We start from the raw sequence: 5,753 nt of genomic DNA, 5'->3' as shown, positions 1-5,753 counted from the left end.
TCAAAAAGCTTTTACAAGCACATCTTCAATTTTCACAAGCATTTTAATAGTGTGTGAGTTTTATTAACCTCAAATATTATATATTTTTTCTATATATAGATAAACTTTGGCACAGAGAAAGCTAACACTTCTCCTTGTCATAACTGTATATCACATTTGTGGTCAGGTTTGGAAATACTACCAGTCAGCTCTTTATAAATAAGGGCCTACATCCAGTTTGGTCTCCAAAGAGAGCTCAGTACATCTGTCAATAGGAAATGATAGCCTGTTTCTCTCTGTATTCAAGAAGATAAAGGGAGAGATTGCATTTGTTCATTAGTCATAGAAATATTTTAGAAATGGGAGGAAGTTACTACCGAAAAATCACTTGTGATAATGCAATAATTATTTTGATTTTGCATAGGAGTCTTCTGCCTGCATATATCTCGTGGTTTTATTTTTATGGGTATTTCAGTAAAATACTAAAAACAGGTGAAGTTTTGATAAAAACAAAACAAAACAAAAAACCAAACAAACAACCAAAATGCAAATTCAGATTTTGTTTAACAAAAATACTTTTTCAGGTGGTATATTTAGTGTCCACACCTAATAGCCAAGAATATAATGATAGACTATAATGTCCTATGAGGTCAAAGCAAAAACCAGGCAAGAATGACATATCAGGCTATACTGAATACTTAGTTTTCTTGTCAATAAACCACTTTATGCTCTTGCTTCGAAAGGCAAGTCCTAGTATGATACATAATCCTATAAAAAACTTAATAAGAAACATTTTGTTACAAACTGAAGGAAAGGAATCCATATCCAAGTGGTATGCATTTCTGATAATTCTTTCTTCCAAAACAATCCCAAGCATTTTCAAAATGAACAACCTCCCTCACTACTATAATACAGAAATCTTTGGAATGGGAATTACTAACCACTTGGTAGCAGTACCCAGTGAGAAGCATTTATACCCATTCTCTGCTATTATCGTGTCCCTGGATCAGTTCTTTATTCAGAAAGTCCTATCTTACTACATTTCAAGACTAAATGTTTTTGTTTGCTCCAGGTCTGTGTTCCATTCTTGGAAACTATTTTGCAAAAACAGTTCCTCTGTCCCCTAACACACGAAGGATTAAATGCTTCAAAGTTAGGTTCAAAGATACCGAGACAAGGGACACAAATTCCACTGTTTCTTTCCCAAGTCCTGTTATAAAAACAGTGATAAACACTTCTGAGATTCAGGTTACAGAGCATGAAAAGCCAGGGCTCATCATTCCCTGCAAATCATGCATCAGAAAGCAAAGTAACACAGTGTTTATGCCTCTCTCATGCTTCCAGAAATCTGAACTTCAGAAATATTTTTTTTCAGTGAGGGTTCATCAAATCACTATCTCATTAGCAGACTTTTTCTAACTACTCAAAGATTCTGCTTACTGGAAGAGTCTCCTTTAGGTTTCATTCTTTGGCTATTAATTTGAAAGGAGGCCAAATTCTATTGTTGCTGGTGTTACCGGACTTCTTTCGTGACGGATTGCCAAATAATAGCATTGCTTATGTGTGGTCTGGACATGCCGTACCTATCCAGTGGGAACATACTCACCTGAACAGAATCTATCTTCTGAAACAGTAAGGCTGCTGTAGTTTCTGATTCTAAAAAGGGCTGTGAGCCTTATTTCTCAGTTTTGCCCTAACTCTAAGATAGAAGCAGTGAGTCCCATCTGAAGCAGTTCCTAGTGCACCACTTCAAAAAAACACTCTTTTGTTTATTTACTATCCTGAAGAAGACAGCTTATTCTCATAATCTTGGTATTCCACACATGCTAATTTCAGTCAGCAAAATAAAGTAAAATAAAAATAAATAAAACATTAAAAAACTGGAACATCTGAGTGCACACTGGGCTTAGTACAGCATGCAATTTGATTTAGATGAGGTCTTTAGTCTCCTGAATGTATGTACTTCAAGGAAATTTCAGAAATCTAATTTTTGGAAAGGAACTCTCTTCAATATTATATGGACTAACAAAATCCTCTTGCTAAAAAGAAACGCTTTTCCCTTTTGTGAAATACAATGTACTTAATACTTTCAGAAATCCAGGTCTGATAAAGATTTAAAAGCATTTTAAGAGACCTTTGCTCCCTCAGCAAGACAATACAAATAAATCCAGCACACTAGGCATGTAAGGTACACATGAAATCAATGGCATTTTTGAATGTGAAAAGTTTGAGCTGTATCAAGCATTATGCTGATGATATTTTTATTCAAACATAATTTGTGCAACATTTAAAATGTATCTATTAGAGAATTATTACTTTTCAAATTTAATAAGGATCTGACAGGCACAGAAATTAAACAACTTGACAAATGTCAGGTTGAGGAGGGTACCTTGGAGGAAAAATGGGTCTTCCCAGATCCGGATTAGTGCCTGATTTACCCAGCGCTTGTTGTTCTGCAGCTACGGGTGAGGCAGAAAGGCGTTAGAACCCCTAGAAGGAGCAAAGGAAGGTGCTGCATTTATCCCATTGCTTGTCGGATGAAAATGGCCAGGGTGTTTGAAACACTCTTGACAATCCTTTCCTTACAGTCTTACAAAACTCTCCTGTCACGATGGTGGGGCTTCTCTTCATCTTTGTTACTAGCTAAGGGTAAGTAATTAATGTTTTATAATTGATGTGACAGCTGAATCAAGAATACTTTCTAAAAAGTGCCACTGAAATTTTCAGTTTACGTTCAAAGTTTGTCTCCGTAGCATCGTAAAACTGTGTCCCTTGATGGGTGGATTTGGTGTCACAGAATTGCCTCTCTGTCCAGAAGCCACAGGAGCAGTTACAGGTAGGTGTGACCTGCTTCAGCGGTACCCTGCGCAGCCACAGGGAGACAGGTCCATCGGCTTCTTCCACTGCTGCTCTCCAGAACAAACAGCTAGTTTCTGTACTCGTGGTCATAAATTCAAAATCTCAATCAGGACTCCAGATGATTATTCTGTAATTGCATACACAATTCAGCTGAAAGGAGAGTAAAGAAAAAATATTTATTTAAGACCAACCAATATTTGAAGCCCTATAATGAATATTAAATAGTATTTAATGATGTTTATATGTTAAAATGGTTAAACAAGCCACTAAAATAAGGAAAAAAGAACCACCCACGATGTGACTTTTCATAATCCCAAGTAAAATACCGTGAAGTTATTCGGAAAGAAAGTAAAGTTTTTTGTTGTTGTTGTTGTTGTTTTTGGTTTGGTTGGTTTTTGATTTCTTTAATAGGAAATCACTTGTAAGTGCATTAACTCCTAAGGGAACTTGTATTTATAACAGCAGGTAACAGAATAGCCTTTTAGTATTTTTTGTTTTGAATATATGAATAGATATGCAATCCTGTTAGTGTGCATGATTCTGAAATTTATAGCTTTCCAGTACAAGCTAATTTAAAATAATGAAAAAAATATTGTTTATTCTAGCATTTTACATGTCTAGACTGCTTCTTAAACACAAGCTGTGCTGTAAAGTACAGCAAAAGACACAATATATTTCAGTTTTCCTAGTCTGTTTCTATTTTGCAAGACATAAATCCCCAAACACCCTTAAAAGATGCAGAGAACAGCAGAGACTAACACTTGTAAAGTTTATAAAGTTAATTTAAACGATCAGTTTCAGCAATATTGTATTCCTAAAATAATTTCTTGTTATCAAGGACACAAAACAAGTATTTATTATACAAAAGGTATCCGGGAATTCCTGAGCTAAAGACTTGGTCTGATTCTTGTCTTAAGTCAGCTTCGAACGGCACCTGCGCTGGCAGCGCCGTCGCTCCTGGCCAGCAGGCGTGGGGAGCCGCTGCCCGTGTGCCCAGCTCCTTCCAAATCTTTCCAGGCTCTCGGCCCACGCTCCCACCCCAAAGGCATGCCCTTTTGGTATGGGCGCGTGAACTCTCAAAATGTTCAGTATAAAAATCAAGGTATTCTATACATTATTCACGACATTTAAAAAAACATTGTCACTTGACAACTGAGATAATAAAGTTAGTATGTTCTACCTCCTGCTGTTGGGGACTGGACTTCTAAAGGTCCGCACTGTAATCGTTCTGGCAACAGCCCTGCAAGACAGCAGCCGCCTCTGGTGCCTGGCTCTCGCTCAAAAAGGCATGTACTTGGAAATCGTAACCCTACCCAAAATAATACAGTCTGAACTGCCTGCATATTATCAATCGGGGTGTAATGTCTCCTCTCTTGGAATGAAAGGAATAGGTACCATTTTGTCGCATGACAATTGTCCACCTAGCGTTGCGGCTGTAGGTTTGTATGTCTGCTGTTTCTAATTAATCCTGTATGCATATGATCACGGCTAGCAATATTTCCAGTGGCGTAAAACCACGATTGCAGCAGAATGTTTTATAGCAGATATGCTCTAACTGCTCTGAAACTAGGTTTTCAACTAGCTTGCATTGCAGACATTTATGAATCTGGGTGGAAAAAAAAGGTGATTTGTCATTTTCTTGGCAAAAAAAAAAGTATTCCTACAAATATTTTAGAAAAGTTGTTCAGCCATTTAAAATTACAGATCACTGCAAAGGAGGGGAGTCTAAAAGAACCACTGTATTCAGTGTGAAGTCCAGATACAGTATCAGCTGGCAGTTAGGAAGCATGGTGCAACCTAGATAGATATTGCTGCTACAGAAGGAAAAGCGAGGGAATATCCATTATCGAAAAGCAGGAGTAAAAACAGTGCTAGTGCTCCAGGATCCCAAGTGAGATTTGTTTTACATTTTCAGTAAATGGGGATGAGGGAAAAAGAAGAGAAGGAAACTATTGTTCAAATAAGTATATGGAGAATAACTTGGGATTGAGGCAAAATCCCATTAAAAGATGTACTAAAACATAGTTACAATTTGTTTTTGGAGTTCTTCTGTTGGTCTGACAAGAAAAAGAGAAACAAAGCAAAACCACACAAGGCCTTCAGCAGAAAAAGACCTCCAACCTTATCTGTCATTCCTGTAAAAGTAGCTCCTTTTCGTTCCTTACACCAGTCTCCACACCCACCCCATTCCCAATAGCCAAGGGAAGGCTTGTGTCTCTTATTTTCTTGCATGGAGACATAAAAGTGAATTACAATCTTTCTTGGAGACTGTCATCTGCAGTGGCCTCTCCATGACTTATCTGGGTGACCAAAGTAAGGCTGCTCAAGCAATATATTCTGTATGACCTTTGCAAAAATGCTGAGGATTCGTCCTATAGCCAGTGCATTTTTAAGAGGTTATTCCGTAACAACACTAAAGCCAGTAGCTGTATAAGATCTATGAGACTTTTCTCCTTTTGTTTTCAGCAGCTTACAAAAAGGCAGTGTCTGGGGGAAGAGAAGCCATAGAAATAGCAGTCGGGGAAAGGCAGGGAGAGCTCCCCTCTTCTGCGAGGCAGCCGCCTGCGAGGCAGCCGGCGCCAAAGTAGCAGGGACCTGGTGTTACATAAATTGCTCAAACTCAGCCGCAGCACATGCAGCATCCAGCCCAGCAAGAGGGAGACAAGAATCAGCTGAAGTTACTGTATGGAAACCATATTTCGGAGAGTTTTTCTCTAAAGTGGAAGGCTTAGAAAGGAAGCAAGCTTGACCTTCACAGTATGCAAAACTTTGGCTCTGGTCCTAGCTCTTTTCACATGTGAATAGTTCCTGTGGGGCCTCTTCATGTGCTTAGAGTAACAAACAATTTCAGGATTTAGACCTTGATCTGAATCAAGGGTAGCAGCAATACCTTCTGATATGAAAAAATATTTTTG

General features: G+C 38.2%; 1 long non-coding RNA gene across 1 annotated transcript in view; it reads right to left on the bottom strand.

The window, feature by feature from the left end:
* Positions 1-86: 86 nt before the first annotated feature.
* Positions 87-5,753, bottom strand: part of LOC106037422 (uncharacterized) — a 50,673-nt gene continuing 45,006 nt past the window's right edge. The window contains exon 3 of the long non-coding RNA XR_007168623.2: positions 87-2,988. This is a non-coding gene — a long non-coding RNA (uncharacterized lncRNA). The remainder of the gene's footprint in view (positions 2,989-5,753) is intronic.

Source organism: Anser cygnoides, chromosome 13 (assembly GCF_040182565.1).
Source record: "Anser cygnoides isolate HZ-2024a breed goose chromosome 13, Taihu_goose_T2T_genome, whole genome shotgun sequence".
In the NCBI taxonomy this organism is placed as follows: Eukaryota; Metazoa; Chordata; class Aves; order Anseriformes; family Anatidae; genus Anser; species Anser cygnoides.
The sequence above is the reverse complement of the archived record's forward strand: the minus strand, read 5'-3'. Positions and strand labels throughout refer to the sequence as shown.